This window comes from Ovis aries, chromosome 15, assembly GCF_016772045.2.
Source record: "Ovis aries strain OAR_USU_Benz2616 breed Rambouillet chromosome 15, ARS-UI_Ramb_v3.0, whole genome shotgun sequence".
Taxonomy (NCBI): Eukaryota; Metazoa; Chordata; class Mammalia; order Artiodactyla; family Bovidae; genus Ovis; species Ovis aries.
Genome location: NC_056068.1, coordinates 11,080,511 through 11,094,635, shown reverse-complemented (window position 1 = coordinate 11,094,635; position 14,125 = coordinate 11,080,511).

The following is a 14,125-nucleotide window of genomic DNA, read 5'->3' as shown; positions in this document are numbered from 1 at the left end:
CTGCCATTGTTCAGATCTCAGCTTTGACTAAGTGGTAGCCTATTTGCAGCAGAGGAGCATCTTTTGTTTCACTCACTGTCTATAGAAATGTAGGTGATACTAGGCCCTGATAGAGTATGTAGATTTTCCAAATGACCCAACCCCTGTTCCTATTGTAGTGCCTTTGGCCTGTAGGGAGGGAGTGGGGCCACTTCCCACTAATGGTTGACATACAGATGCCTAAAAACAGAGAAACTTTATCCCTCAGAGCAGAATCCAGAGCAATTTGGCTGGTGATTACCATGAACCTTGGCCATTAACCCTTTGAACTGACATTTGGTCTAACTCCAAAGGGATTAACCTTATGGTTTAGACAGTGGGAAAATGAAGGGTAGATGATCGTGAATAAAGCCTTGTAGGATCAGGGTGAGGAGAAGGAAACGGCAACCCACTCCGGTATTCTTGCCTAGAGAATCCCATGGACAGAGGACCCTGGTGGGCTGCTGTCCATAAAGTCACAGAGAGTAGGACACGACTGAAGCAACCTAGCATGCATACATGCATTGGAGAAGGAAATGGCAATCCACTCCATTATTCTTACCTGGAGAATCCCAGGGACAGAGGAGCCTGGTGGACTGCCATCTATGGGGTCATATAGAGGCAGACACAACTGAAGTGATTTAGAAGCAGCAGCATCAACAGCGTCAGTGTGTGTGGAGAGACATTTAGGTCCACCAGCAAGATCCTGAGGCAGACCTGTTTTCCACATCCTGACTTATAAAGCACAGATGCCCCTTGAATACCCAAGGATACAAGAAAACACTCTGAGTGATCCAGTCTCCAGCCCAGGGGATTTAATAAATCACTGGTCTAAATCATGAGACTCTTGAAAAAACTGTTACCTATTTGGGAATCTTTGTCTTAATCGGTACTTTCTCTTGCATGTGCCTATATCCTTCTATGGCATATGCCTCCAGTGCAGCTAGACAGTGGCCAAACAAGTCACCTCCATGCTAGTACTCCTCGCTGAAAATTCAGGGCATGTTGTAGAAGAGGAGACCTGTAAGATTGTAAAAGCCATTCAGTAAGGGTGCAATGTTGGGAGAGATCATGGGGATCATGTGACTGATGATTGACCTGTGAGCTGGAACCAGGCAACTGGATACACTTTACCCTCTGCCCTGTCCTAGGAATTTGCATTCCATCCACTGTCCCCAGGCTGGAGCTCTTTAATAATCAAATCTTGAGAGGGTAATGTGTTGCTGAATCATGTATACAGCTGGGCTATATACTTGACAGTAACCTCAAGGGCTTCATGCTACGCTGTGTTCAGTCATGTTTGACCCTTTTGCAACTTATGAACTGTAGCCCACCAGGCTCCTCTGTCCATGGCATTTTCCAAGCAAGAGTACTTGATTGGATTGCCATTTTTCTTCTCCAGGGGATCGTCTCAATCAAGGGGTTAAACCCAAGCCTCTTGTATCTCCTGGAAAGCCCCAAGAGCTCCAGATATACTTAAAGATTTTGGTGAGCAGTTGTGGAGAACTTTTCATCTTGCAGTCTCTCACACAGACATCTTTATGCAAGTTCCTTTGCTCATTAAACTTGCCACCTAAAATTCTGGAGTGATTTGTTTCTTTTTTGATCTCTCCATGCTCTCCACCACAAGGGTTGGTTTCAGATTACACCTGAGAAGTTCCTGAAGTAGCTGACCAACACACTCCAAACCCAAAATAGTTAAAAACATTGAAAATGTCGTGACAAGTCCTCAAAGTTAATTTTAGTTTATGCTTACTTTTAACAGAGAATAAGTAAAAGAACAAGTATTTCACATTCTCTAATTGTTCATAGATAGATTTGTGAATGTTCCCTTTTCCTCCTAATAACCCAGAATTCTATGAATCTTCTAATTTTCCTGGAGTAGAAAAGTTTACTCATAGGGTTATTTTCTTCTATCCCAGTCATATGGTCAAAGTCAATAACATTTAAGATAAGACAAGAAAGCATTTTGTGTGAGATTTAAAATTCACTCAGTCTCATTCCTCATCTTTCCTTTATCTTATACTGATCAATATTCACTGAAATTATAAAGCATGAAACTGGGAACTAAATATATAGTTTGCATTGAAGTGTCAAAACATTTGTACACATACTAAGATTGTTATTTTTCCTTTACTTCTTTTGAAATCTCTTGTTCCAAATTAAAGTTAATTATCTGTGGGAAATCATTATCTTTTGTAAGAAAGAAAAGCAACTCCACTCTTACTAATTATATTAATTTATAGATGTTCCCTTAACATGTTTTGTAAAATATTAGCAGTGTGTTTCAACAATCACTTACACTTATATTGCTAAGCGATACATGTATATGACCATGCTTCTCAAAACTAGCATCTATCTGTATGCTAAAAATCTGATCTATAGCCTAAATTCACCGAACTAAACATGGAAGGGGGGTCTTGCTCAATTTAAACTCTAAGCCATCTACTTAATTGATGCATGCAGTCCATGCTGCAGTCCTTGGGGTCACAAAGAGTTGGACATTGACTGAGTGAATGAACTGAACTGAACATCTACTTAATGGTATTAGTCACCTACACTAGATTAATAATTAGTGAATGGGCAATTTAATTGTAAGTTTCTACTAACCACAAAAATACTTGTGGAACTGGGTGTGTCTTCATAATAAGAATTAAAATGAGAACTAAGGAGGCCACAGATTGACAGTGAGAAAAAATAATATTTGATAGAAAATGAAATAAAGTTTCAGACTCCATTTGACTGACTATTCAAACTATGATTGAGTGGGTTGACTAGTTGTGAGGTATATAGTCCTGAGTGGGAGGTAATGAGTCAGACTAAATCATTTTAGCTATCTTTATCAGGATCTGGCAGGTGTTCTGAATCTGACTTTTAATTTCCTTTCTTGAATATATTTATGCCAAGATAACGTTGAATTACAATGTTTTTCACAGCTAATCAGTAAAAATGTCTTCAAAAAATTTGACTTGGGAAATATGAAATGATTAGGTGGTGGTTTCTAAAAGGAAAATCCAAACAAATGAAAAGTTATGACTAATGCTTTCCACAATGACTTTTTATTTTTTAACTACTTTTGGACTTCTGTTGATTTTAAATTTGAAATTCCATAACTATCAAGTTAGACACTAATAAAGGTGCATTCAAAGTTCTGATAGCATTGTCAGAAAAAGATTTGGACATATGTCATCCCCTTTCCTCCCTAGTTTCTGCAAACAATTTTAAAAGTTAATATTTCCTAATGCTTTTGAAATTATATCATAGGAAAACAAAACAAAACTTTGCAGGCACAATAGCCATCTATGGAAGAATGTTAGCTGTCATCCTGATTGCAACATAGAGTGTCCCTGAAGATGTTTTCATTGCTTCATCTGCACACTTTCCTTTCTATGAACGTTACCAACCTCCAGCCTGTGAGAGGCAACTGGTCTGTGGGACTTTTGGCAAAAACATTTTGCTAGCCATACTGTACCAAGGATACAAATGGTTGTAATACTATAGGACTGAAGCAAGAGTTACATTCTAGAAACACTTGGCAGAAAATCAAATACAGATATTAAAATAAAACCAGGGGTTATACTGTCATCTTTAAAATATAAGAATAGTGGAAAAGTCCATTAATATGGAGTACACATTATAAGAAAATGTATGAGAAACCAGATGTCAATCCTCATTTGTCATTTTTCAGTCTCTGACTTTGAACAAGCCACTTAATCTCTTTGCAAAATGCATTTTAAAATCATCTACCATATGAATTTTCCTTGGGTCTTTTTGAAAGAAAATGCCTTTGTATATTGTAGGTTGAGACAAATCTACCAGTTGCTACTTAAGGTTATAGTCAAACAATTTAAGGCTTGCCGTGTCTATCCCTATTTCCCACCTTGAGAGGCTGTAAAATATAATATAGTCTAAATTACCAAGGACTTTCTAACAGAAGATGAATGCTAGGTCTTTCCCGGCTCAAAAACCTTTAATTCTGTAATTAAGTAGATCATAAATTCCTTTATTTAATATTGAGACCATTTACTATCTATTATGGAAATGCACATAGTGTATAGATTCTACTATTTGCCATTTGCTTACTACACTCAAAGCATATTGAGATTTTAGTCTTTGAATATGAATTGCAGCCTTCCTGTGTTTTCTTCACACCCTCTACCTTCAGCTAAAATTCCCTTCACAAATATCTCTTCAATTAATAACTAAAATCCTACATATTATTCTCTAAATTTTTTCACAAACCATGACATGGTCCTCTAATTATAACTAATCTTTTTTCCTAATGAAATATTTTATATATTTATTAATTCTCTTTAGAGTAGATAAAATTAGACGTATATAGGCTTAAACCAAATGCTACATATTTAGTAACTGAAAGTTATATGCCAGGGACTTGTAAAAAAATTAATAAAGATGTGATGATTGTTTAGAAAGATGGCAATTTAAATAGGTAAATGAAATGCTATTGTTCATAGATTATTAGATAGCTCATATCAATAGAGAGATGGGTACTCGCAATTTATTTTTGAAATGATTCAATGTTTCCCAAAGTGCTGCCTTAGAAATACATCATCAGAATCATAAATAACACGATGAAATTGAACTCTGGGTCCCAATCTCATACCTATTAGATTAGGATTTCAGAGATAGGGCTTCCCTGGTGGCTCAGAGGTTAAAGCATCTGCCTCCAATGTGGAAGACCTGGGTTCGATCCCTGGGTTGGGAAGATCCCCTGGAGAAGGAAATGGTAAACTACTCCAGTATTATTGCCTGGAGAATCCCATGGATGGAGAAGACTGGTAGGTTCCAGTCCATAGGATTGCAGAGAGTCGGACACGACTGAGAGACTTCACCTTCACCTTCCTTCAGAGATTAGGGACCGGGACCTCTTTATTTCCCCTTGTTTGGTCAATAAATATTAGAGAATGACTGTTATACTACAGACATAATCTTTTTTTGCAAAACAACATAACAAGTAATCACTGAGAAAATCACACACTCTGACAACAGATTTGAGTTTGATCTCACTATGACATGCTGGTGTTATGGATTAATGGCTGTTTTATTCACATTTTGTTTCCCTAACTGGATTAATTATTATTCCTTTTAGGAAAAGTAAAACAGTTTGTTCAGGGGTTGGAAATCAAGATAGAAAATTAAGAATGTGCTAAGCTCAACTACTTCAAAAAATACATCAAAATGTGGAGAAACTCTATGAAAACAAACTGGGAGGGTAGCAGAAAGGCTTTTGTATAATCAAGGCTGTAAAGAAAGATCTACACATAGAAAACACTAAAGATACCAGTGGAAAATTACTAGAGCTAATCAATGAATATAGTAAAGTTGCAGGATATGAAATTAATATGTAAAAATCCTTTGCATTTCTATATATTAACACTGAAAAATCAGAAAGATAAATTAATGGAACAATTTCATTCACCATTACAATGGAAATAAGAAAATACTTAGAAATAAAGTTACCTAAAGAAACAAAAGACTTATATACAGAAAATTATAAAACACTGATGAAAGAAATCAAAGATGACACAGATGGAGAAATATACTGTGTTCATGGATTGGAAGAACCAATATAGTGAAAAGGAGTATACTACCCAAAGCAATCTATATATTCAATGCACTCTCTATCAAACTACAATCGTATTTTTTCACAGAACTAGAACAAATAATTTCACAATTCGTATGGAACCACAAAAGACACCAAATAGCTAAAGCAATTTTGAGAAAGAAGAATGGAACTGGAGGAATTAAACTTTCTGAATTCAGACTATACTACAAAGCTATAGTCATCAAGACACTATGGTACTGGCACAGACAGAATATAGATCAATGGAACAAAATAGAAAGCCTAGAGATAAATCCTGGAGAAGGAAATGGCAACCAACTTCAGTATTCTTACCTGGAGAATCCCATGAACAGAGGGGCCTAGTGGGCTGCTGTCCACAGATTTGCAGAGTTGCACATGACTGAAGCGACTTAGCATGCATGTATGCACTGGAGAAGGAAATGGAAACCCACTCCAGTATTCTTTCCTGGAGAACCGCAGGGATGGAGGATCCTGGTGGATTGCCATCTATGGGGTTACACAGAGCCAAACACAACTGAAGTGACTTAGCAGAAGCAGCAGCAGAGATAAATCCATACACCTATGAACACCTTAGCTTTGACAAAGAAGACAAAAATAAACACTGGAGAAAAGACTGTATCTTCAACATGCAGTGCTGGGAGAACTGGTTCAGTTCAGTCATTCAGTTTAGTCATGCAGTCGTGTCTGACTCTTTGCAATCCTATGAATCATAGCATGCCAGGTCTCCCTGTACATCACCAACTCCAGGAGTTTACTCAAACTCATGTCCATCGAGTCAGTGATGCCATCCAACCATCTCATCCTCTGGCATCCCCTTCTCCTCCTGCCCCCAATCCCTCCCAGCATCAGAGTCTTTTCCAATGAGTCAACTCTTCCCATGGGTGGCTAAAGTATTGGAGTTTCAGCTTTAGCATCAGTCCTTTCAATGAACGACCAGGACTGATCTGCTTTAGAATGGACTGGTTGGATCTCCTTGCAGTACAAGGGACTCTCAAGAGTCTTCTCCAACACCACAATTCAAAAGCATCAATTCTTCAGTGCTCAGCTTTCTTCACAGTCCAGCTCTTGTATCCATACATGACCACTGGAAAAACCATAGCCTCGACTGGACGGACCTTTGTTGGCAAAGTAACGTCTCTGCTTTTGAATATGCTATCTAGGTTGGTCATAACTTTCTTTCCAAGGAGTAAGCGTCTTTTAGTTTCATGACTGCAATCACCATCTGCAGTGATTTTGGAGCTTAAAAAAATAAAGTCTGTTAGCTATGTGTAAAAGAAAGAAACTAGAACACTTTCTAACACCATCACAGAAATAATCTCAAAATGGATTAAAGACCTAAATGTAAGATCATAAACTGTAACACTCTTAGTGGAAAACATAGGTTGAACACATTCTGACATAAATCACAGCAAGATCCTCTATGACTCACCCCTCAGAGTAAAGGAAATAAAAACAAAAACTAAACAAAATGAGACCTAATTAAGTTTAAAACGTTGGGCACAAGGAAAGAAACTATAGCAAGGGGAAAAGACAGCCCTCAAAATGGGACAAAATAATAGCAAACAAAACAACTGACAAGAAATTAATCTCCAAAATACACAAGCAGCTCAGTTCAGTTCAGTTCAGTTCAGTTCAGTTCAATTCAGTCGCCCAGTCGTGTCCAACTCTTTGTGACCCCATGAATCGCAGTTCACCAGGCCTCCCTGTCCATCACCAACTGCTGGAGTTTACTCAGACTTGCGTCCATCGAGTCCGTGATGCCATCCAGCCATCTCATCCTCTGGCATCCCCTTCTCATCCTGCCCCCAATACCTCCCAGCATCAGAGTCTTTTCCAGTGAGTCAACTCTTCGCATGAGGTGGCCAAAGTTTCAGCTTTAGCATCATTCTTGCCAAAGAATTCCCTGGGTTGATCTCCTTCAGAATGGACTGGTTGGATCTCTTTGCAGTCCAAGGGACTCTCAAGAGTCTTTTCCAACACCACAGTTCAAAAGCATCAATTCTTCAGCGCTCAGCCTTCTTCACAGTCCAAATCTCACATCCATACATGACCACAGGAAAAACCATAGCCTTGACTAGATGGACCTTAGTCGGCAAAGTAATGTCTCTGCTTTTGAATATGCTATCTAGGTTGCTCAAAACTTTTCTTCCAAGGAGTAAGCGTCTTTTAATTTCATGGCTGCAGTCACCATCAGCAGTGCTTTTGGAGCCCAAAAAAATAAAGTCTGACACTGTTTCCACTGTTTCCCTATCTATTTCCCATGGAGTGATTGGACCAGATACCATGATCTTCGTTTTCTGAATGTTGAATTTTAAGCCAACTTTTTCACTCTCCTCTTTTACTTTCCTCAAGTGGCTTTTTAGTTCCTCTTCACTTTCTGCCATAAGGGTGGTGTCATCTGCATATCTGGGGTTATTGATATTTCTCCCAGCAATCTTGATTCCAGCTTGTGTTTCTTCCAGTCCAGTGTTTCTCATGATGTACTCTGCATAGAAGTTAAATAAGCAGAGTGACAATATACAGCCTTGACGTACTCCTTTTCCTATTTGGAACCAGTCTGTTGTTCCATGTCCAGTTCTAACTGTTGCTTCCTGGCCTGCATACAGATTTCTCAAAAGGCAGGTCAGGTAGTCTGGTATTCCCATCTCTTTCAGAATTTTCCACACTTTATTGTGATCCACATAGTCAAAGGCATTGGCAGCTTGATATCAGAAACATTAACAGTTGGCAGATATAAAACAGACAGTTGTTTCATCTGACATTGCTTTCTCTTTGCATCATAGACATGTCAATTCTCTTCCAGCAGATGGCTTTCTAAGGATACAGCTGTGTGCCTCATGGAATGTACTCCTTTAGACCTATAGTCAAGTAGTAGACCAGCCTTGAGTTGTGCTAATGCTTCACTTCAGTGTGCAGTACAGACATACTCAACGGCATATCAAAAGTATTTCTGAACAAGTAGGTCCCCAGCTTCTCTAACTAGTCAGAGGCTGAATTCCGCACTTTATTGTGATCCACATAGTCAAAGGCTTTGGCAGCTTGATATCAGAAACATTAACAACCCAATCAAAAAGTTGGCAAAAGATATAAACAGACAGTTCTCCAAAGAAGACATAGAGATGGCTAACAAACACATGAAAAGATGTTCAACGTCACTCATTACTAGAGAAATGCAATCAAAAGCACAATGCCTATCATCTCACACAGGTCAGAATGACCATCATCAAGAGTTTACAAACAATAAATGTGGGAGAAGGTGTGGGCTCTTGATGGGAAAGCAAATTGGTACAGCCACTATGGAGAACAGTGTGAAAATTCCTTAAAAAAAAAAAAGAAAAACTGGGAATAGAACTGCCATATGATCCAACAATCCCACTGCTGGGCATACACTCAATGGAAATCAGAACTGAAAGAGACACATGTGCCCCAGTGTTCATTGCAACACTATTTACAATAGCTAGGACATGGAAGCAACCTAGATGTCCATCGGCAGATGAATGGATAAGGAAGTTGTGGTATATATACAGAATGGAACATTACTCTAACTGTAGAAAGGAATGCATTTGAGTCAGTTCTAATGAGGTGGATGAACCTGGGGCCTATTTACCCAGAGTGAAGTATGTCAGAAAGAGAAAGACAAATACTGTATATTAATGCATATATATGGGATTTAGAAAAACAGTACTGATGATCTTACTTTCAGGGCAGTAAAGGAAACACAGATGTAGAGAACAGACTTTTGGACTCAGTGGGAGAAGGTGAAGGTGATATAGTTTGAGATAATAGCATTGAAATACGTTTGTTACTAGATGTAAAATAAATGGCCAGTGCAAGTTTGATGCATGAGGCAGGGCACCCTAAACTGGTACTCTGGGACAACCCAGAGGGATCAAGTGGGGAGGGATGTTGGAGAGGGGTTCAGAATGGGAAGGACACGTATACCTGTGGCCAATTCATGTTGATATATGGCAAAAACTACCACAATATTTTAAAGTAATTATCCTCCAATTAAATTAATTAATTTAAAGAAAAGAAAGATCTACACAGAATTGAGTATGAAGAGGAAGAAACCATCAAGTAGGGGCCCATATCTTCAGCAGGGGCCACAGAAGATGAGGAGAATATCATGAGCCTGGGGATACTTCCTGGAGAGTAAGTTTCCAGTCACATATTAGGTACTGCAGCTCTGGGATCTAACACCAGGGAGATGAGTTCCTTTAGTTTATTTGAAAGAAATGAGACCTATCGGAAGACTGTAAGAAACCAAGTCTCTGCTCATAAAAAGTAAACATACATCTTCACTCCCAGGAACAAGGCAGAGGAAGCAGACTAAAAATTGTGTGGGGCTTTGGCTGATTTCCTATGACTAAACCAACATACACAGAAACAGATTTCTAGCTATAAAAAGCACAGGGAGTCCCAAAGAAGATGAACACAAAGCACTCCAAATTAGTATTAATAGGTATATTTAAAAGACCAAAAGGTAAAATTATTCTAAAGGCAACAAGAGAAAAACTGTCATATACAACAGAATCCCAGTAAAAACTCAGCTAATTTTTCTGCAGAAACTTTGCAGACAAGAAGAGAGTGGGATAATGCATTTAACAATCTAAAGGGAAAAAGCTAAAGCATAGGATAATCTACCAATCAAGGTTGTCATTAAGAATTGAGAGAGATTTTAAAAACTTTTTAGACTAGCAAAAACTAAGATTTCTTTTATACTAAACTAACCATATGAAATGAGTTAAAGGGTCTAAGAGGAAAAGAAAATACTATAAGGAGATCTTAAAAATTTATGGAGATGAACATTGGGGTACATGTGTCTCTTTCAATTCTAGTTTCCTCAGTGTGTATGCCCAGCAGTGGCATTGCTGGGTCATAAGGCAGTTCTATTTGCAATTTTTTAAGGAATCTCCACACTGTTCTCCATAGTGGCTGTACTAGTTTGCATTCCCATCAACAGTGTAGGAGGGTTCCCTTTTCTCCACACCCTCTCCAGCATTTACTGATTGCAGATTTTTGGATCGCAGACATTCTGACTGGTGTGAAGTGGTACCTCATTGTGATTTTGATTTGCATTTCTCTAACAATGAGTGATGTTGAGCATCTTTATAATAGCCAGGACATGGAAACAACCTAGATGTCCATCAGCAGATGAATGGATAAGAAAGCTGTGGTACATATACACAATGGAGTATTACTCAGCCGTTAAAAAGAATACATTTGAATCAGTTCTGATGAGATGGATGAAACTGGAGCCGATTATACAGAGCGAAGTAAGCCAGAAAGAAAAACACCAATACAGTATACTAACACATATATATGGAATTTAGAAAGATGGCAATGATGACCCTGTATGCAAGACAGCAAAAAAGACACAGATGTGTATAGCGGACTTTTGGACTCAGAGGGAGAGGGGAGGGTGGGATGATTTGGGAGAATGGCATTGAAACATGTATACTATCATGTAAGAATCGAATCGCCAGTCTATGTCCGATGCAGGATACAGCATGCTTGGGGCTGGTGCATGGGGATGACTTAGAGAGATGTTATGGGTAGGGAGGTGGGAGGGGGTTCATGTTTGAGAACACATGTACATCCATGGTGGATTCATGTCAATGTATAATAAAAATTTAAAAAAAAATTATGGAGAGTCCCTAGTGGCTCATATTGTAAATCCCACTAATAAAGCTGTGAGTCAACTACTGAAATAAATAAATATGAAGATTAAAATCCAATATTGTAAAATCTACTAGAGAAAAAATAAACCATTAAAGTATAAACATGAAGATGTAAAATATGATACCAAAACCACATAAAGTGGGAGAAGGGAGTATTTTTTAGAATATATTTCAACTTAAGTGACCATCAGTTTAAAACAAATAGAAATAGATACAGTCAACATACACAAACCCCATGATAAACACAAATAGAAAACTACCATAACAAGAGAAAGGAACACAATCACACTACTAACGAAATCATTAAACCACAAAGGAAGGAACTAGAAGAACATAAGGCAGAGAAGAACTACAAATACAACCAGAAAACAAGTAACAAAATGACACTAAATATATACTTGTCAATAATTATGTGTGTGTGTGTTCTTTTTATTATTTTAATATAAATTTATTTATTTTAATTGGAGGCTAATTACTTTACAATATTGTATTGGTTTTGCCATACATTGACATGAATCTGCCACGAGTGTACACGTGTTCCCCATCCTGAACTACCCTCCCACCTCCCTCCCCATACCATCCTTCTGAGTCATCCCAGGGCACTAGCCCCGAGCATCCTGTATCATGCATCAAACCTGGACTGGTGATTCATTTCACATATGATATTATAGATGTTTCAATGCCATTCTCCCAGATCATCCCATCCTCGCCCTCTCCCACAGAGTCTAAAAGACTTCTATATATCTGTGTCTCTTTTGCTGTCTCACATACAGGGTTATGGTTGACATAGTGTACCAACTGGATAGAAAAACAGTTCAGTTCAGTTGCTCAGTCATGTCCGACTTTTTGGACCAAATGGGCTGCAGCACGTCAGGCTTCCCTGTCCATCACCAACACCTGGGGCTTCCTCAAACTCATGCCCATCAAGTTGGTGATACCATCCAAACATTTTGTCCTCTGTCACACCCTTCTCCTCCTGCCTTCAATCTTTCCCAGCATCAGGGTCTTTTCCAATGAGTCAGTCCTTTCCATCCGGTGGCCAAAGTATTGGAGCTGTAGCTTCAGCATCAGTCCTTCCAATAAATATTCAGGAATGTTTTCCTTTAGGAGTGACTGGTTGGATCTTCTGGCAGTCCAAGGGACACTCAAAAATCTTCCTCAACAGCACAATTCAAAAGCATCAATGCTCATATCCATACATGACTACTGGAAGAAACATAGCTTTGACCAGATAGACATTTGTCAGCAAAGTAATGTCTTTGCTTTTTAATACACTGTGTAGATTGATGACAACTTTTCTTCCAAACAGCAAGTATCTTTTAATTTCATTGCTGCAATCACCATCTGCAGTGATTTTGGACCCCAAGAAAAAATAAAGTCTCTCACTCTTTCCATTGCTTCCCCATCTATTTGGCATGAAATGATGCAACCAGATGCTACGATCTTAATTTCTTGAATGTTGTGTTTAAGCCAGCTCTTTCACTATCCTCTTTTACTTTCATCAAGAGGCTATTTAGTTCCTCTACCACTTTCTTCAATAAGAATGGTACCATCTGTGTATTTGTGGTTATTGATATTTCTCCTGGCAATCTTGATTGCAGTTTGTGTTTCATCCAGCCCAGCATTTCACATGATGCATTCTGCATATAAGCTAAATAAGCAGAGTGACAATATACAGCTTTGTTGTACTTCTTTCCCAATGTGGAACCAGTCCATTCTTCCATGTCCAGTTCTAATTGTTGCTTCTTGATCTGGATACACATTTCTCAGCTGGCAGTTAAGGTGGTCTAATAGTCCCATCTCTTTAAGAAATTTCCAGTTTGTTGTGATTCACACAGTCAAAGTCTTTGGTGTCATCAGTAAATATAACCAGAAAACAAATAACAAATGGTATTAAACATATATACTTATCAATAATTCTTTAACTTTAATAGGAGTAAGTGTTCCAATTAAAGGACATAGAGTACTGATTGGATAGAAAAACAAGACCCATCTATTTGGTGCTTACATGATACTCCATTCAAAGCTAAAGAAACACACAGACTGAAAGTGAGGAGTAGAAATGGAAATGAAACACATATACAAATGGAGACAAAATAACATATTAGACAAAGAGTTTCTTTAAAAATATTCTGTAACAAAATACAAGGACAGGCATTATATAAAGATAAAGGGATCATAGTGATCATAGAAGAGAATATAATATTAGCTATCAAAAATGCACCTAACATGGGGACACCTAACTCTGTAAAGCAAATATTAACAGATATAAAGTAGTTCTAAGAGGGATACTGGACTACCTCAAGAGGAAAGAAAAAATTAAAATAAACAACCCCACCTACCACCCAAAAGAGTTACAAAAAAGAGCAAAAAATGTTTAAATTTAGAAGAAGAAAGAAACTAGTATTGATCAAAAAATAAATTGGTAAAATAGAGGGCAAAAAAATGAAAAAAGGAAAGCACACAAACAATAATTAAATCAACTACTGAATTTAAAAAAAAAGAAATCAACAAAATTTGTCCAGGATCATTATGATAAAAGGAATAAAAGGAAAAAGGGCCTAAATAAACAAAATAAGTAATTAGAAAAGAGAATTACAAACAATAACATAAAGATTAAAAAAATCATGAGACTACTGAGCAGTTATATGCCAACAAATTGAACAAATTAGAAGGACTAAATAAGTTCCTAAAACATAAAATCTTTCACAACTGAATCAGGAAGAAATAAATACTCTGAACAGACTGATTCCTATAAATGAAACTGAATTAGTAATCAAAAACTCCCATCAAACAAAAGTCCAGGAATGGACAGTTTTAC